Below are 25,577 nucleotides of genomic sequence, written 5' to 3' on the forward strand. Positions count from 1 at the left end.
AATTTTTAAAAAGATGTATTTTATTTATTTATAATTATGAAACTTATAGACTCCCTCGTTAAGAAGTGGACCTCACTAAACCACATCTGTTGCGTCACAGTTCCTGTGCGTATATGATGCACAAATGGGATCTAAGCACAGATTAAAGAAACTACAGATATGCAATTAACGGTGAGGATAACCGAACGGGGCGGTCGAGGGCGTCCTTTCAGTGATTGACAGTCTTCAGGCGACTATCATCGCAATATTTTAGTCTTCGATAATGAAATGTGTTACAAACAGCTGTACCTTTTTACAATGATGCGTGAATTCCTCGCCGTGCTTAGCCGTAACTAAAATTCTCAAATCTTATGAAAAGGGTTTTAATTATTTTATAAGCAATAATTATTCGCCTGAAACACTCATCCACATTGAAAAATCTCCTGATAAAAGATACATGACGCCAATGGGACTTGAACCCGTGTCCTTTCGATTTCCGGTCGACAGCTCTGACCACTGAGCTATGGCGGCTTATCTCTTATCCGCGAAATAATTCAATATAGTGTTTCATTCAACAATTACTGCTTGTTACATTTTTTCACCTGAAAACAACCAACTTTATTTTATTTATTTAAAAAAAAAACAAGTATTTTATAATTTCTAGGGATTCCTCCGTGGGAAATGCGTTGTCCAAAAAAATATTTGTCCAAAAAATAAAGAATCCTGGACTTCTTCCCCGGCCTTTCACAGAAGTCTGTTTAACGCATGGGTCAGTATATGTCAGTGATTTATACACAAGGATTTGCATGCTGAGACGTGCTACCGAAGTCTCCAATTATTTGAAAAACAATTTTTTTTTTTAAATTCTGGTCAATTATTTATTTGTCGTTAAAAAAAAAATATATATATATACGAACACTTTGCAGGCTGCGAATTTGCACGCGTGCTAGGCGCGTCCGAATGCAGTTCGTGACGCAGTTGTCGCCCAAGTGGCCGGGTTCCTTTAAGTAAATATACCCCATTCGCCCGGGCTTTTTGGTAAAAAAAGTTAAGTTAGTTTTGAGGTTATTCTTTTTGAATATGTTAAAGGGATCCTTCATTATTATATTTTCAAAATAAAACTATTAATTGGAGTGTGCATGATTTATGAATACCACTTGACTCTAAACATAACACCTTATGAACAGGACACGTAGTTAAGATAGGAAAAATATGCAAACCAAACAAACAAACCGAGCAATTTTTCAAAATTTCAAAAATATGTGAATTAAAAATGTTGTTGGGGATTATCCTTAGAGGATAGACATATACCATTGTGGACTTTTCTGTAGTCCTTTTTAAGATATACAATTCCGTAGTACATTATTTTGATGTAGCTCATAAGGTTTAGCCAGCGTTAGCAATGTAAGCGCCCGAAAATATTTTTTTTACAACTTGATTACAAAACATCGACTTTTCTATACTTTCTATAAATATAATGTGAATGTATTATACATATAAACCTACAAGAATAAATTCTCTAAGTGAAAAATCTATCAAAATCTGTTACGTAGTTTAGAAGAACTAACCGCACAGACAGACGCGGATAGTGACTTTCTTTTATAAAATGGTACGAATTTCATTTCAACATAGTCTGGTATACGTTTCATCATATGCATTTAAAACCTTTATACTGACCCATGTGGGAGTCCACTAAAACCACAGAATTATGTCTGTATAACGTCACGCCAAATTGCGATCATTTTGGTGGGCTTTGAAAATTCCAAACATTTAAATTATTTTAACTATGAAAAACTAAATTTAAAAAATAATACTGATATTATATAAGATATTATGGAATAGGTTTCCCTACTTGTGTATCCGTTTGTGCCTCCTTAAAGTGCTCATGTTTGAAGATGAATAGTCACAGTCGGAACATGAAAATGGCTTTTCTCCACTGTGTGTGAGCATGTGACTCTTTAAACCACTACTTGTTGCACATGAATAGTTACAATTGAAACACGAGAATGGTTTTTCTACATTGTGAGAAAACATGTGAACTTTCAATTGCGACGTTCGTAAGCATGAATAGTTACATTCAGAACACGATATAGGTTTTTCTCCACTGTGAGTAAGCATGTGAACCTTTAAATGTGACTTTTGTGAGCTAAAATAGTTACAGTCAGGACACGAGAATGGTTTTTCTCCACTGTGATTAAACATGTGCATTTTTAATTGCGATTTTCGCAAGCATGTATAGTTGCAGTCGGGACACGAGAATGGTTTATCATTGCTGTGAGTAAGCATGTGACTCTTTAAATGGTATTTTCTTGAACATAAATAGCTGCAAGATGGACACGAAAATCCCTTTTCTCTACTGTGTATTAGCAAGTGTCTATTTAAAGAACCTTTCGTTGAAAATAAGGAGTTGCATTCGGAACACGAAAACCTTTTTTCTCCAGTGTGAGTCCAGATGTGAAGTATTAATTTTGACCTCGATGAGCACGAACAGTTGCAGTAGGAACACAAGAATGGTTTTGACGATGAATCGACCAGCGATGTGTGCTCTTTATTCTTGCTTGAATTGCTGATGTGTTCGCTGTGGTTTTTACTTTCTGCTAGATATTGTTTATCTGTAAAATAAACAAATATTTTTTAACGATTATGTACTTAAAGTCAGGGCTAAAGTTATATAAAAAAATGCTGTACTACTTATGAAAATTAACGAAAATTCTTTTTATAAAAAAAATCAAACGCCAAGAGTTCTTATTACAACCTTGCCTCCTGTAACAACAAAATGAAGAAAATACGTTTATGACGTACCTAAGCAAAACTATGAAGATATTACAAAAAAAGACCATTCAATTTAAGAGGCGCAGGTGTGGGTACTACCACCCCGGGAACCATTCATTGGATAACCAACAACTCAGCCATAGGTCACCCTCAAGTGGTTTGTGGGGTGAGGTTTGTCCAGTAGTAGGTGGACGTGTCGACCCACCAACCGCGTAGCTGGCCGGATCGGGAGAGACCGGATGAGGGAGATCTTTTGACCTCTTCAGCCGGACTCTCTCAGCCCATCGCATCGCAGTGGTAAAACACACTGACTTTACCCCAAAAGACCTCCAAGACAGCATTCCGGGTGATCCAAGGTGACTACTAGGCCCCGAGGGAAATTACTTTCTTGCCTCCAGTGAAGAGCTCATTAAAAATTTCTAAATAGTAAAAAACAAAGTCGCTATCCGCGACTCTCTGTTTGTGCGCTTAGTTCTTCTAAGCAATGCAAATGATTTTGGTAGGGTTTTCAATATCATTTAGAGATTTTTTTCGAAAGGTTTATGTTTTAATAATACATGCATATTATATTTATAGAATGTAGAGAAAAGTCGATGTTTCGAAGAAAAAATATATTATTTCATAAAAAATATATATTCGGGCGCTTGCATTGCTAACGCTGGCTTAACCTTAAAGATGCATCAAAATAAGGTACTATGGAAACGTACATTTCAAAACTTTACCCCGTAATTCATAAGTCCCCTAGCAACGCCGGGTACAGGCAAGCTAGTATATGAATAATAATATCTTAGAGAATAATTTTACACGGCTTTTAGAATAGAATGTTTGTAAAAGTTTAACGGTTTACACCCTGGTAATAACTTTCATCAGTCAAACGGTGTTTAAGTTACACATTGAACAAAGACTGTACAAGCTCAAATTCGATTTGGTACTTATGTAATGTCATTGACTGTGCCCCGAAAGAGCTGGCAACGGCATATTTCGGCAGACGGACACATGAAAATTTCGTTTTGAAAAAGTGAGGTTATTTCTGAAACATATTATTTTTAATTGACTGTTACGGCTTGAATTTAATAACAATTCTACGAAAGAGATGTTTTTTAATAACATCATTGTCTTATGCATCTATAAGTAAATATAAATACTAGAAATCTACGTTATTGCGCAAACAATGAACCCAAAATTTTTGTTGTTTTTATTCTCTAGGAATTATTAAAATATCTTTGTTTTATTGTATGCACGAGATAAAAAAAGTGAAGTGAAATTTATTTTTAATTTTTCGACATTTGGAGTAAAATTATGTGTGGTTTTGTCTAAACTTTGTTCGTGTTTAAAATTAAAATAATCGAATTTATAAATATTGAAGTATATTTCAAGTACAAAACTCTAAAGGGAAATTTTATCTCGTTTCTAAAATGTATTCGCTTTTATGACATCTTCAAAAAGAAGAAACATTTAAATCACATTAAAAATAACTTGGAAATATTCCGAAATTCTATGAGATTTTGTATTAAGATAAACAATCCTCTTTGGCTGCATACACATGCAATATCTTTCCATGAACTATTTAATGTGGGTTTCTATTGAGTAATGTTTTGACATAGGTATCTACCTACATGTTTTTTTTATCAATTGTATACAATATTAACCACGTTTGTTAGCAAGGATGCTAGAATTTAGTTTAGTATGTAAATGCATACCAGATTTAATGCAGCATTCTTACCAGCAGTTTGATCAATTCTCGTGGAATATTCCAAGCATTCCTTCTTCACGTCTGGCTGTTCTATATCTATATCTACATATGGCATTTCACCTCCACCTTTTGCTTCAGTTGCTTGCTCCACCTTGACGGTGACACTATCTGGTTTAGAGAGGTCCATGGCGCTGCTGTGAGATCGGCTCTTTGATGTTGGGATACTCTCAATAAATTAAAACTGGAAAAGAGTTTACAATATAAGATTTTGTGTGCAGAACGGTGTCATTTATAATGTTTTATCTGTATACGAATAATCATTTTTGTTCTCATAATGTGAACTGTAAACTGTAGAGAAAACAATCTAAATAAATGTATATGTATGAAATATTTTGAATGTGATTGTCGTGTAAGAAGACTACAGCCTGTAACGTATATTATTATATTTCCGTGCAAGAAGACTACTGCCTGGAGAGTATATTATATTTCCGTGCAAGAAGACTACTGCCTGGAGCGTATATTATATTTCCATGCAAGAAGACTACTGCCTGGAGCGTATATTATATTTCCGTGCAAGAAGACTACTGCCTGGAGTGTATATTATTATACTATTATAACTATTATACTATATCTTCTGTTTAATTTGGTATTGGTTTTCTATTGACAGTAATTTTATCAACCTACTAACTTTTTCATTATTCCATCAGTCTTTTTTACCATCCGCCCGACGCAAACGGGTGGTTTCTTATAATTATTAAGGTGAAACGAAGTTTTATTTCAAAATTTGTGCGTTTGAAGCGTAAAGCACAAGTTTATAATAATAAGTCGAATCTAGGGTAAATATTCGGAATCGCTGGACAAGGATTATATGACATATTTTTAAATAAAACCTTCTGATTTACCTTAATTACTAAAAAAGGAAACTGACTGCATTTGGGATATTTTTAATTTTAGCATTTTAATTTTTAATTACGTAAATCGAAAATTCACTTTCGTTGTATGGGATGACAGCTGGAATGATTTCTGTTGATGACATTTTCTCTGGTTGGTATTCCTGATACGAGTAGCTAGAATTTGAATCATTTCAGAATGCAAATTCTAGTTAGGTACTGTTTTGGCCAAGCTCGAAAAATAAAATATTTTTGTTTTACTTAAAAAACTTAAATTATTTATGTTTAGGTATTATTAAAATTATTGTTTTATTTAACCTAAACTATAGTAACCTAACCTATAATAATTAAACCTAAACTAACCTAACCTAAATCCTAACCTAACCTATATCCTAACCTAAACCAACATACCTAACTTTACCGATAATAATTCAACCTAACCTAACCTATAATAATCCAACTTTACCTAACCTAAGCTATATCCTAATAATAATCGAACCTAACCTATAATAATCGAACCTAACCTATAATAATCCAACCTAACCTATATCCTAATAATTTATTTATTTCATTTTATTAACGCCTAGAAGGCTTTTACATATACATGTTATGGGTTTTGTTGTTCAGTAGCATTATAAAATATTTTAATTACATAGCATAATAAATTGAGTATGAACTTACATAACAATGTGTAGTATAATAATCCAACCTAACCTAACCTAACCTATATCCTAATAATAATCCAACCTAACCTAACCTAACCTATATCCTAATAATAATCCAACCTAACCTAACCTAACCTATATCCTAATAATAATCCAACCTAACCTATAATAATCCAACCTAACCTATAATAACCTCACCTTTTTGAATTTTTCTATTTTATAAAACATAGCTAAATATCTTTATTTTATTTTTAGAGTTTGGCTAAAATAGTACCTACCTAGTATATTTGCACATGGTAAAAAATATAGCTACTCGTATCAGGAATACCAACAAAAGAAAATTTTATCAACAGAAACCATTCCAGCTGTCATCCCATACAACGAGAGTGAATTTTCGATTTACGTAATTAAAAATTAAAATGCTAAAATTAAAAATATCCCAAATGCAGTCAGATTCCTTTGATAGTAATTATGGTAAATCAGAAGGTTTTATTTAAAAATATTTCGTATAATCCTTGTCCAGCGATTCCGAATAATTACCGAATCTATAAATTATTACTTTTTAAAAGGTTGGAATATAACAAGTTCCTATACAATTACAATATTTTTACAAATAACCTTAAGTAAACATTAAAAATTTATTTCTGTGAGTGAGAAGTACATAATTAATCTACTCACCAATAAGCCTTAGCTCAGTTTTAATGAGAAACCTAACCTTAAATCAGTTAATAGACGAGAAGTCCCGGAAAAAGTATATGAAATATTTTCTAAATATTACATTATAAATATGATGATTTTGGTACTAATACAAAATATTCAACAAGCAATTGAAGCAATATTACTACAGAAAACAGCAGTGTACACGAATACCACTAATATTTATTCAGAAAAACGGATCGGTTCACAAATAAACGTCAACACCATAAACCATAGATATACCACTCCCATGAATTAAAAATTTGGTTAGATTATTCCATAGACAATTAAAAAATGCAGAAAGGTTCAACAAATTCATATTTATTCCGTAAGGTAAGGTACAAACAACGATCGAGTGGAGTATCATGACAAAATGTAAGAGGTAAGAACGGCTTTATTGTTAAGAGTACCAGTTTCGGATCTGTATTCAGATGCGATCTTTAACTCTTATTTGTCCGAGTCTGTCTGTTTCATACTTCCATCGATATGATATCATCTTCGTGAATGGTTATATGCGCAAGTGTTATATTATTAGTCTGTTGAACATTTTTCCACCGTCCCAATATACAAAGATAATCGTTTTAGCCATAGACTTCACACGACGTCATGGTTGCAGGCAAATAGAATTTATAAAAAAAAACTATGCGAAATGGTAATATGATTGGCTAAACAACTCAGTCAATGAATAATAAATACTATGCGTCATTTAAATGCTTTATTCATAAATTTTACATTTAAACTATATTTCATTTCGTTTAATAAATATGGTATGTTGCGTCGTGAATAATGAGATTTCATTTTCTGATCCATTATTTGCTCACCACAAACCTAATAGCATAAATTATGGAGTTCCACAAGGATCCATAGTATGACCACTCTTATTCTAAATAAACGTACACAAACATTGCTTAAAACAGAGAATTATTGTAATTGTAGTATGTATGTAATCAATTACAATAATAATTAAAAAATAATATTACGTTATGATATCTGCCAATTAAACCTAAATGGCAAATCTTATTGTACGTACATGGCATTGCAATATTATTTAACTTTTGTAAAACTAAAACGTTCTTATAAAAATCGCAGTTGGATTTAAATATTTTAAACTACTGACTAACTAAAAACACATTTATAATTAAATGTCAAAAACTGGCTACATTAACATAAGCTGACCAAAACGCCATCTCATAAACAATTACTAACATAAGAAAGAAACGAACATATTTTACGCATTGAAAAATAATACCTAGATCTTCATATTGATAATCACTTGTCCTTTGCAGTACACACAAATATTAAAAGAAAAAAATACATTCCACTAATTGGTATTTGGAAGAAAAGCTCACTCTTCTACCACCACAAGTAAAGAGGGGCTAATACATAATCTTAATATCCAGTCTCACTTAAAACATCTAATATAAATATGGGAAAACACACACATATTATAGGAATAAGTTAATAAAATAATTATAAGAACAAGTTTTTTAAATCTAATCTTGAAATCGCCACTAAAAAACTATACTAACACAATACAATCTGTACTATCTTTGTAGTAATAGTACAAAACAAAATCGTTATCCGCGTCTGTCTGTTTGTGCGCTTGATTCTTCTAAGCTACGCAACAGATTTTGATATGGTTTTAACTATAATTTAGAGAATTTCTTCCTGAAGGTTAATATACATAAAACATGCATATTATATTTATAAAAAGTAGAGAGAAGTCGATGTTTTGTTTTCAAGTCGTAAACATGATGCACAGATGGGGCCTTAAGGAGTCGACGATGTGTGAATGTGGTGCGGTGCGGACCACTAAACATGTGGTCAACGAATACCCGCTCCATTCATTCCCCGGCGGAATTCATGAGGTTCACATGGCGACGCATGATGCCCTAGAATGGCTCGCAGACCTACATGTTCCCCTCTGACCCCCTCGCCATACGAAAGTCGTAATTTTTTTTTCGGGTGCTTACATTGCTAACGCTGGCTTAACCTTATGAGATACATACAAATAATATACTACGGAATTGTATGCCCTAAAAAGCCCTACAGAAAGCCCTAGATAGTGTAATGTTTATCTCTTAAGGATAACCCCCAGAGAAGCCGGGTTCGCGATGGCTAGTACTAAAATAAATTATCTATCCGTGTATTGTGAGCTTAGTTATTTTAAATTACGAAACTGATTTTGATAGGGTTTTCACTATCTTTTAGAGAATTTCTTCCGGAAGGTTTATATATATAATACATGCATATTGTATTTATAGAATGTAGAGAAAAGTCAAGCAACGCTGGGTACACGTCATCTAGAATATAATATAATACATTATTTGGCTTATAACTAAGATTAATAACTAGTTACTTACAACTAAGACTCATGGCTAGCAAATAACTACTGATGCTTGTAACTGGTGACTTAAAACTAGTGATTTAAAACTAATGACATACATATTTGTGACCAATTGGGTCTGATTGAAAATTGTATTAATCTGCGAAAAATTAAATGTACTTACCGCTAAATTTATGAAAACGTCACAAATACACGAACACTGCACAAGACAACAAATACTAATTAATAATTATACACTAAAACAGTAAAGATTGAAAGTGGTAAAATTAGCAAAGACCATGACGGAGATATACTGTTACTTTACTTTTTATATCGCTTATGCAAAAAACATTTTTGAAGTTCCTTAAAATTATTCTCAGCGAAAAAAAAGAGACATTTTTGATTCATTGTACGCACATTATAAAGGTTAATTTCTTGTATACATATTGACACACACCTGCACAAGGCGTGTAAGTAATATAAAAACATATAAAAACGTCTCACTGACGTTTATTGACGAAACCTAACGAAAAATCACAAGTACCTAGTTATTTGGATTTCGTCAATTTTAAGGATTTTATTAACGGAATCAAGTATTAATTGGAGACAAACTGAGAAGAAAAAATATCTCTCTTTCTAACAGCGAAGAGATCACCGAATTCTAGAAAAAATAAAAATGGATTGTAATGAATGAACGCCCCGGGCAGTTCGTCTCTAAGAGGCTTTAATGGAATATGATGTTACTGGCTAGTAATGTCCTTCCGAGGATAAGGGTTTTAAATTAGGAAAATGAAAAATACATACACTACATATACACACACATTTCACACTTTACACACCAACACTGCCGTATGAAACATAAAAATAACATTTAGAGAAAGTCCCCAAAATATATTTTTATTCTCAAGTTTAGCTGCAGTTGAAAAACAAAAATGTATTTTTTCTGTGAGTCATCAAATGCCTCTTTAATGTGCCCTTTTTGGAACATGAATAGTCACAATGGGAACACCCGAATGCTGTTTCTCCACTGTGTGAAAGCATGTGACTCTTCAAATCGCTACTTGTCGGACATGAATAGCTGCATATAGAACAAGAGAATGGTTTTACTTTGCAGTGAGAAAACATGTGAACTTTCAATTGCGACATTCGTAAGCATGAATAGTTGCATTCGGAACACGAGAATAATTTTTCTCCATTGTGTGTAACCATGTGACTCTTTAATCCACTATTTGTTACACACGAGAAGTTACATTCTGGACACGAGAATGGTTTTATGCCACTGTGACTGAACATGTGATTTTTTAATTGCGACTTTCGCAAGCATGTATAGTTGCATTCGGTACACGAGATCGGTTTTACAATACTGTGAGCCATCATATTATGGGTTTTTAATTTGGAATTTGTTGAAAAAGAATAATCGCAGTCGGAACATGAAAAATATTTTTCGCTATTGTGCGTGGTCATGTGAACCTTTAAGTTGTAACTTCTTGAACACGAATAGTTACAGTCGGGACACAAGAATGGTTTTTCATCTTTGTGAGTCAACATGTGACTCTTTAAATTGTCCCTTCTTGAACAAGCGTAGTTACACTCGAAACATGCAAATGGTTTACCATCGCTGTGAGTCAACATATGCATTTTTAAACGAATTTTCGATGAAAACATGGCGCCGCATTCGGAACATGATGACATATTTTCTATGTTGTGTGTCCGCATGTGCCTTTTTAAGGAACTTTTCGTTGAAAATAGTGAGTGGCATATGGAACACGATGGTTTATCTCCAACGCGAGACTGCGAATTTTGACTCATTGAATAGGAACTTGTTGAATATGAAGAGTTGCAGTCAGAATCGGAGAATTGTTTGGATGATGAATCAATCAGCTGTGCTTGACTGTTGTTCTTGCTTGGATTGCTGTCATGTTCGCCATGATTCTCACTCGCCGTCAGATAAGGCTCTTCTGTAAAATAAGGTATTGAACAATTCTGCATTATTAAAAATTCAAACGCCATCTAGTTCTAAACACAACCTTAGTTTCAGCAGTAACAAATAAACGTAATATGAAATAAATCAAAATAACTATATAATATTTTTTAGTAATTTGGGAGGCGGGTTTGAGTACCGCCGCCCCGGGAACCATTTATTGGATAACTAACACCTCTTCCATAGGTCAGCGCAAGTGGTTCGCTACGATTGGTGATTTGAACGGGTACATCGGGTGAAGTTTATCCAGGACGTGCCTGCCCGCCAGCTGCGTGGCGTGCCAGATCGGGAGACCCTTTGACCTCTACAAACGATTTACCTATACATTGCCTTGGCCGCTGCGGGAGGGTTAGATTCAAACATCTGTCACTCCTGGACACACTGATACCTAGGTTCCTACCCACCCCTTATTCCCTTTCCCTTCCCAGAACTTTCTCTCGTTGCTTTCCTTAAAAAGACCCTCCACACAGCATCCCGAAGATTCTTTTCTGAATGATCTGAGATTATTTTCCTCAGGGCCTACTGTGTGGGCTTAAAGTTAAAAAAAACTTATTAATAAAAATATCTTACAGATCCCTTTCACAGCTTTCAGAATGGTATAATGTGTAAAATTTAAACGAATATGAAGATGTGTTCTGAAATTAGAGTATTTTTCTTACCAGGAGTCAGTTCTGGAGAGGGAGGAGGATCAATTCTCATGGAATTTTCCAAGCATTCCTTCTTAATATTTGGCGGTTCTATGGCTATATCTTTATGCGGCATTTCACCTCCGCTTTCTCCTTCAGTCGCTGGCTCCAACTTGATGGTGACAATATCTGGGTTAGGGAGGTCCATGGCACTGCTGTGAGAGCGTTCAAGCAAAGCTGCGATGTTCTCAATAAGTTAGGCCTGGAACAGATTAAAAAAAAAATGTCGATGTACATTGACGTGCATAGTATCGTTAATTTGCCATAGACCTACTGTTAGGTTTTCATATCTTTATTTACATTTGTAAGAACTGCTTGCGCATATTTTATTTTTTGTGACTGGCAAGATTTATCAGCTTGCTACACTGAAGAATTATTCCGATTCGAGCAGCTGCGGCGAGTAATTTTTTCATTTAACTTCTTCCCGCGTTCACCTTCTGATAACTGTGTGTAGCGTGTATTTATAAATCTTGTGTTTTTCGATAAAAATAATCTACGGAACTACTGTCCATCTTCATTCATCCCTACAAAACATTCACAAGTTTGTGAAAGATTTCTTAAAGTTAGAATATTGTGATGCTAAACATGAAATAATTATTTTCCAGTCTTGATTAACAGACAGCTACTATAATATTATATGTTTTTCGACTTCCATACATATCTAATAAGGTCAACGGTAATTTTATTAATACTGCAATACTGGCGCTGTGGATGGAACTACAGTTTCCTCCTTTTGAGTATCTCACGGACGATGATGTGTTTTTTACTCAACGGCATAATAACACTTTCCTAAAATATGCGAACACCTCAGCACAGGTTTTCCTAGTGAGGTGTACACAAAACACTCCTACTGACATTACTAACCCACACAGATGCTGACTTTTAATATCCTTATTTAACTGGTACTAATTGTATATACTGCATTTATGTTTTTATAGATGATTTTGGAAATCATTCGACTAAATCAAAATTACAAAAAAAGAAAATCTGCTACAGCTATTACATTGATAAAATACGAAGAAAAAAAACAAACAGCGTAAAAATCAACACACCGTTGAAATTCTACAGCCTCATCGTCACAGATTCGCTCGAAGATATACTAATACTGTTATTTGTGAAATGTAAATGGAATATACTGTTTTTCACAATAAATCAATAAAATAAATAAAAATAAATGGGGGACGATAAAAAAGAAATCTGGAATACCGACAGTTTACTGTCATCTACATACCCGTATCTTGCATCATTCTTGCTGCACGCAAGAATTTTAGATTTTTATTTGGTTTTATCTCGGGAATGCTGCGTATCTGCGCCTTAGTTCTAAGAGGGATGTAACATTATTGCTGATGGATTATAAGCTTCTGGACCGTTTATTACACAGCCTCATCGTCACAGATTCGCTCGAAGACATACTAAATGGGGGACGATAAAAAATAAATCTGGAATACCGACAGTTTACTGTCATCTACATACTCGTATTTTGCATCATTCTTGCTGCATGCAAGAATTTTAGATTTTTATTTGGTTTTATCTCGGGAATGCTGCGTATCTGCGCCTTAGATAAGTGCAGGAATGTAGCATTATTGCTGATGGCTTATAAGCTTCTGGACCGTTTATTATCAATAAGAGACATCCTGGCTGGAATAGAATTCTTAGTCCCCGATAATTTCACGAGAGGCGGCAGATGCAGAACTAACTGACCAATGCTGATGATCCACTGAGAAGACTAACTAGGTTAAGGCGATATAAGACTCTAATAACGTGGGTTTGCTCGAGACTTGCATTATAATTAACTCCGACGTATTCGCAACGATAATGCAAATTTATATATTTTTAGAGTGATCCCTACGGATGTATGTAAGTTATTTATATTCAAATAATAGTAAAAATGTTAGTTTGTTTAAAATCTGAAATCTCCGAAAGTATAATTAAAGTAAACCTTACGGAAAGATCAATTTTCTTGACCTGCTAGGGCAAATTCAACCGTATGTCCGTCTATTACGCCGGGCCGCGCGCCGAACATTGTTTTTACACAACTTTATCGGTTATGTCGTTAAGATTACGACTTTATTTTAGAGATTTGCTAGGGCAAATTCAACCGAAGGTCTGTCCAATACACCAGGGTCGCGTGTCGCATATTTTTGTGCATTGCTTCTTCACTTACGTCGAATTTATTTAAGGTTACTAATCCTGTACCAATTAAAATTGCCTCGCAGAAAATATGGGTATTTTCCACGTGTCCTTCAACAAGTATAAGCACGAAATGTAATATTTTTTGTCTCACAATGAACCTTATATATTATGTTAACTAAATGTTTTTTAACTGTTTATTGCATTTGCAATATTGGTGCTAACTATTTTTACAAAAAAATAATACCCTAACAATCAAAAATCCAAAAAGAAAATACGCGGCATAAAACCAACGAATTCTTAGAAATACGCAGCTAAAAAAATCTACATTCGGACAAAGAAACTTTAAATACGTTACGATTAAAATACACAATAAAATTCCCGTCAAAACGACGCAATAAAAAAGGTCGTGAAATAATTAGTCAAAGTCATCCAAATATATAATCAAAGTTATATAATTCCATTATTGTTGATCGACAAGCTGATTTAATTATTTGTGCTTCCAACGTATTGAAAAATGTACCAATCGAAAATAACTTATCGAAAAAGATGCGATTTATAAATATTGGTTAACTAGCCTGTCTCAACTCAGGATATACCTAGTGAGACAGGCACAGTAAAAAAAATGTGTAAACCTTACCTTCCTAATAAACAAATACTTTCAACTCGGATGACAGATAAATGAGTAATTAACTACACGGAAAATAAAAAGAAATAGATTCAACCCTCATTGATTCGATATAATATAGAAATAAAGATCATATCGTAATAAAGCAATACTGTATAAAAAGCGGCTGTTTTCGGAAGATAACCTCAAAAATCAATATGTCATGTTTTCAATAGCATCATAAAACAATACGTGTTTTCCAAATAAAACAAACGCGAAAGGATCAGAAAAATGTCAGGCCATTGAAATAATTGCAATCTTGTTTAAAATTTGTTTAAAACTCACTGCTATTTCGTGTAGTTTACTTGGAATCGTCTTTGTCAAACTTGGCTTCGACCGTAGCTTTTTCTGATTTTTTCGTCAAGGAAGCGACAAATGGTCGAAATGTTGCCAGTATAAAACATCTTAAAGCGCAGAAAAAACAAATTTTGACCTGTCCATATGTAGGTACGATAACTTTGACCGATTTTCGATATCGTCAACATAATATTTGGTGATTTGTATTGCGACGTGTTTGTGAAAAATCACCACAAGGGCGCTGTACAAATATATAATATATTTCTTTTTACTTACTATAGATAAACTAAAAAAATACGATAAACCATTATCAACTTATGTCTAACAAATTGCATCCACCCGTTTGTCGATCCCTAAAAGAAAACTATTAGTACAATGCATTTGATCAACGAACGTGATTCTGTTTATGAACATATACAAGGGAACGTTTTAAAGTTCGCGGAATGGGGGGTAAGGAGTGGAAATAAAAATCCAAATTTATTTTTACTTTTCAAAATATTCACCAGCTACTCTAATACATTTTTCGGATCTTCCAATTAAATTATGTATAACCTCAAAAAAAAGATTTGTCTTTGTCTAAAAAATACGCCGTAACTGCATCCTTCACTTCTTCATCAATCGAAAACTTTTTCCCACGAAGTTCTTTTTCAAGTTTGGAAAAAGGTAATACCTAATCACTGGGAGCCAGGTCAGGACTGTAGGGTGGATGTGGCAAAATTTTTGATCTTCTGCAGGGCAGCCATCGCAACACGGCTCTTGTGAACAGGCGCGTTGTCGTGCAGAAAGAGGACACCTTGGCTTCCTTTAATTGCTCTAGAATTGAAGCGTAGTAAACATCCGATTGTGACACCTTAAACTTCTTGGGTGGTGGTGTGCCTTTCTTGTGCCACTGCATAGTCCTGTTTAGACTCAGGTTCTTAATGATGAACCCAAGTTTCATCACCATTAAAATTTTGAACCAACACTCCATCTTTTTATTCCCTACAGAGGTCCAAAATGCACGAGAACACTCCACGCGCTGTTGTTTTTGAAGCGGCGTGAGCATTCTCGGCACCCATCTTGTGCTGACTTTAGTCATGCCAAGATGGTCGTGAAGAATTTTTTAAATGGTTGTATCTGATACTCCAACCATTTCTGCGAGCTGTTTTTTCTTTAGTCGGGCATCTTCTATTATTAATATTTCGACTTTTTGAATAATTTCCGGAGTGGTCACCTCCACAGGCCTTCCTGGCCGTGGGTCGTCTTCAAGCGACTCCCTGCCTTGTTTAAAGACGGTATGCCACTTGTAAGCCGTAGTTTTACTTAGACCCCCCGCCTTTACTTATAGTTCCCGTAAACGGGTGATATCTCTTACAGTATGATCTGAACTGATTTTCCTTGCTTGTTTAGGAATTTTAAAATAGCGCGGAACTCGATTTTCTCCACATTCACAATTCTCCCCTTGATTGACTTGTTTGGTCGACGATGGCTCAAAGACTAATGACCTAATTAAGATAAAACCCGGTGTTCGAGGAACGAACAAGGGTTGGGATAGCCGTATTTTAAAGGGCTATTCCACACCGATAAAGCATGGATGAAGCCTATGGCTTATGACAGGCGAATGTGAAAGCAAGTTGAGTGAAAAATATTTTGACTTATAAAAAATATGTTCATGTAGATCAAAAAATATCGATTCTAAATATATAAATATATTTCTATATTATTATTCTTAGAATTAGATAAACGTTCTTGAAAAAGCATTAAATAGCAATAGACTGTATACGCTCCACGATTGGTCGAAAGAATTCTGTCGTCACATGTGTCGTGACTTGTACGTACAACGGATCACCTATAGTGCATCTCTTTCTATTACATGAGAGATGGTCGGTTTAGATGAGAGAGGTGTATAGGCCAAAGGTTTATTTGGGTTTGTCAAATATATGTACGTATTTGTTATTATTATTATATGAAATGGATTTCTAAAGATACATATTCGTATAGTGCTTTATAATAATATGTTGTTTATTGCATAACTTAGAAGTTTTTATTATTATACATGTCACATAGCATGTGATACACTTCAGGCCGCCGGCCGCTCAGAAAAGTCTCACAGTGAACTGGGCTGTAAACCGTTATTTTACTTTTGGTCTCTACTTTTCTGCGCGGTGGTCCTGAATTCGCGCGTGGAACGTCAACAAGTAGCGACGGCAATACCGTACAAGTACCGTACCGGGCGGGAAAAGCAAATATTCTAACTTTAAATATTAATTTAACTATGAAATCTTAATCAATTTTCTTTTTTTTTTAATAACATCAATTCTAATAGACGGTTAACCTTGGTAAAAAAAATACTGGAATTCCTTGTTGAAGAATTAAAATTTTTTCCATACAAAATGCTTAAGCTACGTGGTTTTCACAGTTCGAATGACGTCACACCACACCCCGCCTGTTACCGCTCGGATTACCGCTCGTTTTGGCGGGCTTAATAAAATTTAAACTTTGAGAATTAATTTAATTATGAAAACAAACTTTTAAAAAAAATACCAGTATTTAAGTTTGAATGCGAACATTGATAAAAAAAAAAATAAAAAAAATGGACTCAACTTCCTTATTCACAGTAAGCTTACCAGTGGTGGCAAACGAAATCTGCATCTCGAGAATCATCTGTCAGCACTGGAACGGTGATCGTTGTACGGTAGCACTCGTTATTTTGAATTGGATTGCGATAAAATACGTTTAAGGGATTATTCCGATAAATAACCGGCGATAATACACACATTGGTTTTGACAGGATGAACGTTTTTTGTGCGATTGTGCGGCTCACGGCACTCCGTGGTTATAGCTGACGTGTGTGAATTTAAACTGCACAGTTCAAATTCTGACCATACTATTGGTTAGCACACGGCCTGTCAAAAGCAATCGGCGTGACGGAACACCCGGTATTAATACTAATAATGAGTTACTCAATTAGTACCTAATTCAGCGACACCCCCACTACTCACATACCTACCCATTCCGCGAACTTAACTACGCCAACCTCGTAATACAATTAATTTAAATTCTGTACAGGCAAATAACATTGATACTGGACCATACATACTTGAGAAGTCTAACTCCTAAGGATAACCCCCAGCAACGCCGGATACACGTCAGATAGAATAAAATAAAGTAGATATCCGCGTCTGTCTATTTGAGCGCATAGTTCTTCTAAGCTACGTAACGGATTTTGATAGGGTTATTATCTTTTAGAAAATTTATTTTGGAGGGGTTTATATATATCTATATAATGTACATTTATATATAAATAATACATGCATATTATGTTCATAGAAAGTAGAGAAAAACCAGTCAGCTAGTTTTTATATATACATCTAGTTCTTATTAGATTCTAATAATTATAAATTGCTACGTAAAAATATCACTGAAGTATCTCATATGTACGGTTAAACTTGGATTAATTTTTTTTTTTTTTTTTAATTTTTTTATTATTTTAATATACATCATATGGGTTACATTAACATACATATTTTGCAAAATATAATATTAAGTTTCATATATGGTCATGTATACCATATCAGAAAAGAGGAGCTCTTGTGCCTGATAAGGGAGCCACGATTCTTACTTAGATTCATAATTCATAATGAGATATAATAATAATAATATATATTATAATATATATATATATTTTTATTTTTGTTTAATATAAGTTTTTTTGGAAAAAAAGTTTGATTTTATTTATTTGTTCTTGTTGGTTCGTAATACAGCGCAATTCGGAAGGGAGATTATTGTAGTTTTTTATGGCTTGGTAAATATAATGGTTTTGCATTTGAGTTGTTTTAAAGATTGGCGTAATAAATTGATTTCCATTTCTCATGAGTTTATAAAATTCTTGATATTCTGTGTTATTTTTTTCTTTACACATTTTTATAATGGAAGTTTGCTTAAATATATAATCAATATTTGGTACTGGAAACAATTTAAAAAGCAATTTTGTTGGGAAAGTAGAGTTTTTTTAAGTATTACTTTTATAATAATTTTTTGCGAGACTTTTACTGAGTTTAGGTTGTTTTTATAAGATCCTCCCCAACCTATGATTCCGTAAATAAGCAGGGAGTGGACAAGAGCATAATATACATTTTTTAGTATTTTCACATTTAAAATATTTCTTAACCTAACAAATATATATATACATTTCCTTATTCTCTTTACTAACTCCCTAATATGGCTTTTCCATTTCAGATTTTCATCGATGATCACACCAAGATATTTGATTTCAGAAGAAGAGTTGATTACAGTACACATAGGATTAAGTAGTTCACAGTTGATATTGTCACAATTTTCATCATGGATTATGATATTTACTTCGTGTTTAGGTATTTTTTGTAGTGAAAATAATACATATGTTGTTTTTTTAGCATTAAGTGTGAGTAGGTTATTATCAAACCATGATTTTAAGATATTAATACATTCATTTGCAAGTTTGTTAACTAGTTCCCATGTTTGACCTTTTATTAATAAAACAGTATCATCAGCATAAGAGATTAATTCACCTTTGATTTTCTGTTGGAAAATGTCATTTACATACATTAAAAATAGTAATGGTCCGAGGACCGTGCCTTGAGGAATGCCAAATGTACTTGTTAGTGGTGTACTAAAAGTTTGGTTTAATTTTACAATTTGAGGTCTCTCTGTTAAGTAGCTTTCTATCCATTTAAGGGCTAAGTGGTCAATGCCATTTTCTTTTAATTTTGATATAAGTTTTTCATGGGAAATGCTGTCAAATGCTTTCTTTAAGTCAATAAAAATTCCTATACATTTATTTGATTTGTCCAGGGTACTCTGAATACTAGATGAAATTTTTGCAATGGCATCTTGGGTACTTTTTCCCTCTGTGAAACCGAATTGATTTTCATTTATAATTTTGTTTTTATTTAAGAATGCAGTTAGTCTTTTTTTAGCAATTTTTTCAAAAATTTTCGATATATTAGATAAGAGTGAAATGGGTCTATAATTAGAAATGTCCTCCGGGCTACCGGACTTAAATATTGGAGAGATTATGGTTTTCTTATACGTGCTCGGGAAAACTCCTGTCTTAAAGCTATTGTTTATAATATGAGAGATTGGTGTAGAAACATAATTTTTAATGATTTTTAGTGTTTTTACGGTGAGACCGTCAATTCCCGGAGCAGAACCACCTCGCATTTTTGATATAATTTGTACAATTTCAGACGGATTGGTTGGTTCGAAGAGTTCAAGTTTAGTTTCTATATTCGGAATATTTTCAATATACATATTATTTATTTTTTTCACGGTAATTTTTTCTGCTTGACTCTTTCCTATATTTGCAAAGAAATCATTAAAAGCGTTTGCTCCTTTTTTAGGTTCTTCAATACAGTTAATTATGTTATTGTTTTGTATTACACTCTTAATAGTATTACTTTTGGTTTTTTGTTTATTTTCCATGATTTCATTGATTATATTCCAAACTTTCTTACTGTCATTTTCAGAATCATCAAGTTTGTTTTTATAATAAATTTCTTTCGTGTTTTTTATGAGCGTGGTTAATTTATTTTTGTATTCTCTAAAATGACCATTTAATTTAATGTCTAGTGGTTTTTTTTTGTTTCTTTATAAAGCCATTCTTTGTGTCTTATGGACACAACAAGCCCATGTGTTATCCACGGTTTGATTTTACGAAATTTTGCTGTATTACCTTTTGGAATAATTTTTTTTGAATCATTTATAAAGTTTGTTAATCTATTTTCAAATATTTTACAGCACTCGTTGACGTTTTCACTTCGGAGAATATCTAACCATAATTCCGACTAACCATAATTTATTTTTCAAAGATTCGATATTAACAATAGATATTTCTTTCTTATTATTAGCAGTTTGTCCGCAATGTTGGTTTATCGCCTGAGGTATTATTGAATTGTAATGTAGCAAAGTCATGTAATGGTCGGTAATTGAGGTTTTTATAATTCCCGAGTTTAAATTATTTATATCCTTGATATTTGTGAAAATGTGATCAATGCATGATGGACGTTGCCCATTGACGTTTCTGGTGTAAGAGTTAATACACGACACATAATTCAATTCCGCCATCATATTTAAGTAATTATCTTTATCGTTCGATGTATAATCGTGCGATATATTTAAATTAATGTCACTTAAAACTATTGTATTCGCGTTTCTGTAGTTTAATAACACATGTCTTAATTCTTCTATAAACAAACCTACAGTAGACGAGTGCGTTCTGTATAGAGAGATAATATCAATTTTTTGTTATAACACTTCATTTGTACATGTAAGCAGTTTGTTCCATTCACATTAATTTCTTCCTCGCACAATATGTCACAATTATTTTGTAGGAACATAACGATTCCACTGTTTTTGTTAATTCGGTTTGTAGTAGATACACAGGTATATCCCGGTATATAGTACGCCACTTCGCCACTTGAATGTGTTTCCGTTAACACAATGCAAGCGGGCTTCCTGAGATCATTATTTACTGTTGTCAAAAATTCATCCATGTTTCGTTCCAAACTTCTTATATTCATGTGTAGAATTAAAGGACTGAGATTGAGATCGTTTTGGTGAGTACGATATTCTTGATAGCTGCTATATGTTTTTTCGTCAATATTATTTTTTTCGTCTAGTGCGTTATGTAAAAATTCTGTCATTTTTCTTCGAAGTCTATTCTGTCTCTTGCTACTTTCAGCATTTTATTTTTGTAGGGACATAAGTTACTGAAAGCTGTGTGGTCTGTTTTATTTTTCTCGCCATATTTCTTATTTTGCGATGTGCAATTTGCACAAACCGGTGTTTTTTCTCTTTCAGGGCATTTAGCAAAAGTATGATCACCCGTGCAATGCGGGCACACCGATGGATTCATTCGATTTAGGCATCTGGCGGCTGTGTGCATGAATTTGCAGCAGTGGTAGCACTGGGTTAAAGGATCACAATCCACTATGTTAACCCTTTGGTACTGGATATTTATCTTTTCTAAGGATAGCAAATTTTTTCGTGTTGTACCGCTGGTTTCCACGATATAGTTCGAGAATTTGTTTTGTTCTTCATCTTCTTGATCCCGAGTACCACGTTGGTATTTCTTAGAATGTTTGTATTTTATTTCAGTAATCAAATTTATTTTATTTTCTTCGTTTTTCGTTACAATGTCTTGAATCCCTTCGTTTTGTGTGAGTATCCCATTTACTATTTCCTCTTCCGTCAAGTTCGATTTGAGTCCTTTCAAAATTAATTTGGGTTTTTTCTTTTTTATTTCATTTATTTCTAAGTTATAATTGAGTTTTTTAATTTCCTCCGTAAGAGTGTTGGTATATTCTTTTTTTGGGCAGGATATGATTACTTGCTCTTTATTTGTTTTTCTTAATCCATTTATTCCAATTTTAAGTTGGTCTAGTTTGATGTCTTTCTGTATCTTATCACATATTTCTGCAGCTTTTGTTGTTTTTTTAGTTGATGATATTATTATAGAGAACCTCTCTTCTTTTGAAATTTCTTTTTTATTTGCTGTTAGAACTTGCGCGTAAGATGGTATTTTATTGTTTTTTTCTACGACTTTTTCAATTTTCTTCGTAAGTTCTTCGTAATTTTCGATAATTTTTTTTTGTAGTTTGATTATTTCTTTTTGGTGTTTAATTTTTTCAGTTTTCCAAAGCTCTTCTAATATATAAACATTTTGTTCTAGGTTCGTTTTTGCTTTCGAATCTTTCACTGTTGTAATTTTTTGTATTTCAGTTTTTATATTATCAATGGCCGTGTCCATAATGTGTTAAATCGCTGCGCTCGGCGCAAATCGCTCGGCGCTCGGCAGCGCTTGCAATTTTTGCGACAATACTTTACTTCACTGCGCGCGACCGTTCACGTTGATTATAGAACTAATACTGCATAAATAAACCACTCTCTAGATCGATATCTTCGGGCTTTTTGTATGGCCCCATTTTGTCACGCCCTTAACCACAGACGACCACAAATAAAACGGTCGATTGGTCCAGACAGGTAAATATATTGTGGACCATAAAGAAATCTCAAGGCCATTTAAAAAAAGGGTAAATATTGACAATATAACTGCACCCATCTAACATCGTTCATTCACTAGCACAAAAAAATTATGTTTTAAAAATAAAAATATTGGAAATGCAGGAAAAGGAAAATAAAAAAATACCCACAGCTATGCATACATCAAAATACTTTTTATTTTCAAAAAGACAATGGACAGTAATACAAAACAGGGTCAGTACAACCGATGTATTGAGCATTGATTTATCATTGAAGTAGAAGATAATACTAATATATCTAAACAAAACATGAAACAGAACAAGACAACGAAAAATAAAAGGTAACGGTCTCAACTTGGAATCGAACCCAGGATTTCTGTCTTAATGCAACAAATTAAAAGGATTTAATTTGACCTTGCACAAAAATACAAGAATATATAGACAAAATACATATTAAACGTGTTGAAAGATATTCATTATGTCAAGTAAAAAAAAAAAGAATAAGAGGCAGGGCCGACCCTATGCGGGCGCAATTGGAGCAGTCCACTTCGGGCGCTGAATTTCCAAAGGTGATAATACCTAAACCAGCGTAAGATTATCATTCAAACCACGCTACGCATACATACAAATCATCAAAATATAATTGATTACAGTGATCGCCTATCTACTACCTAGGGCCTAGGCATCTACTGGTTTTGACAAGGAGCGCTAAAATTTTACTTGTGCCATGCGCCATTTGGCTCAGGGCCGACCCTGACTAGACGAACAACAATAGTCCCGCCTTTTGACTTTTACATGGTATAATTTAAATCATAATACATAAACCATATTATACGAAATAAAAATCGTGTACATAATAAAAGCTTGTAAAGAAATATAGCTTGTAAAACAACAAAAGATAGGTATTATGAAATAGAAGTTAAGATGTCAACTCGGCCACCGACCGGTCACAATACGTGGCATAGTATCGCGTCGGAATACGGATAGGTCTGAAAAGGAAAATTAATTAAATTACTAGCCAATGAAGTACATTCAGGAATCAGGAACATTGTATCAAAGAAACTAACCTCTCGTTCTTTGATACGGTGTTCCTGTATTAAACAACGGGTTCGGGTCCTTGTTTCAGTTGGTGGAGATAGACAGGATATTATATGATGACTGGAAGATTAAGCGTTGCCAAGCATTCTTTTTTAATCCCAAAAGTACCGTATTTTTGCTTTCAATTGCGAAATGACACCCACAAACAAACGTATTTCTTGCTGCTTCTTGCTAGCACCGGATTATCGAATCCGTCTGAGCAACCTTTAACACAACACGGCATTAATTTATCACCTTGAAGAATTCTAGCACGCAACATTAATTTCAGATGGGTGAAAGAAAATTCAAAATATTTACGCTAAAAACTTCAACTGACTTCGACTTTCGAAATGGCGTCTTGGAAATTACCGTTAATTTTTATCGCAGCATAACACATGCTTAGCTTCTCTTTCTGTTTCACAAGTCGCTATGGTAGAGAGCGAGAGATCAAACTACAATTTTTGCTCTGAGCCAATGAGATCTGAGCTTTCAGCCACAACAGCTTTGTCTATAAGAATTTGGGTAAAGGATAACTCCTCCCATCAGGGTTACAAGGTCATGCGGGAGTTATACGCCCCTGTAATACTGACTAATACTAAATATGTCGATACTTGAGGTGGGGACATACTAATGGAAGTTACATTCGAACTAATGTACATGGGTGTTATATAATTGTACTAGAATGAAGGATGATGTAAGCATAATGAGTAGGATTATAAAAAGAGATACTTGGATTATTTGGACATCTAGAGTGAATGAACAATAATATATGACGCGATAGTGAATTGTAGAAGAAGTCTGGGATGATATATGAAGAAATGAAACCATCAACTGAAACAAATAGGTACTTGAGTCGGGCTATGTCAAGAGTTATAACAACAGATGAGTTTGTATGATACGATTTATTAATGTGAATGAAGCAAGAATTCTTGTTTGAAGGTCCGCCCTTTCTGTCGAACCTTGAGGAAAAACAGTAAGCTATTTATTTTAGTTTGTACTAGAATTAAAACTTCTGGACTACGTTCTATTACCTTTAATTACCTCCTGGATAAAATATCTCTATTGAAACTTTCAGAAAGAAGAATAAGCACAGATTTAATACTGTTACAAAGAATACTACATTTTAAAATTGACTGTCCCACATAACACATCTGCCCTGATGATGGACACTGCAATGCTGTCCGAAACGTTGGCTAAAGAAGGAGTTAGCGCAACACGGCATAACACTCCAAAAACAAATAACAAAAAAAACAAAAATTTTACACAACGAACAAACATTTCTTACATTTTTACTTCAATAACACCAGGACACTAGCTTACCAAAATTCTCCGATTCCGAGACTTCACAATCTCGGAAACAAATATTCTGATCTGGGCATTGATGTATAATGTATAATGTGTATTTAGTCTATGGATCTGGGTGATTTATTTCTTCTTAAAACTAATCAGTATAAATGTTGTATATTCCATCACTTTTATTCTTCTAGACACAAATAGACCTATGTACCCATATAACTTCTTCGCTTGTATTATTTTATTTTGTTGAATCTTTTAAATTCAATTATATGCGTGAAGATTCTTAGTTCCTGTTCACATTTTTAACTATGAATTTTGTTCTGTGTTTTTTTGCAATTATTCTGTTGTGTTTTTCATTGTTCATATGTATTTTTTTCAGTGTTTTTTTTTGCAACCTTTTTTGTCATTATCTTTACATTTTT

General features: G+C 33.7%; 2 long non-coding RNA genes across 3 annotated transcripts; both read right to left on the reverse strand.

Annotated features, from left to right (window-relative positions):
* Positions 1–2,117: 2,117 nt before the first annotated feature.
* On the reverse strand, positions 2,118–6,886 carry LOC149414171 (uncharacterized). Of its 2 annotated transcripts, none has more exons than XR_016304127.1 (3): positions 6,678–6,886; positions 4,475–4,685; positions 2,118–2,591 (listed from the first exon to the last, which is right to left on the reverse strand). It is a non-coding gene; the product is annotated as an uncharacterized LOC149414171 (long non-coding RNA). The 2 variants fall into 2 exon arrangements; XR_016304128.1 differs by lacking the exon at positions 6,678–6,886 and adding an exon at positions 5,347–5,434.
* A 2,684-nt stretch (positions 6,887–9,570) lies between these two features.
* Positions 9,571–14,835, reverse strand: LOC149414172 (uncharacterized). Its single transcript, XR_016304088.1, has 3 exons — positions 14,771–14,835; positions 11,662–11,890; positions 9,571–10,979 (listed from the first exon to the last, which is right to left on the reverse strand). It is a non-coding gene; the product is annotated as an uncharacterized LOC149414172 (long non-coding RNA).
* Positions 14,836–25,577: the final 10,742 nt, after the last annotated feature.

The sequence above is a fragment of the Hesperophylax consimilis genome, chromosome 20 (assembly GCF_061612785.1).
Source record: "Hesperophylax consimilis isolate HC1 chromosome 20, BYU_Hcon_1.0, whole genome shotgun sequence".
NCBI classification, from domain to species: Eukaryota; Metazoa; Arthropoda; class Insecta; order Trichoptera; family Limnephilidae; genus Hesperophylax; species Hesperophylax consimilis.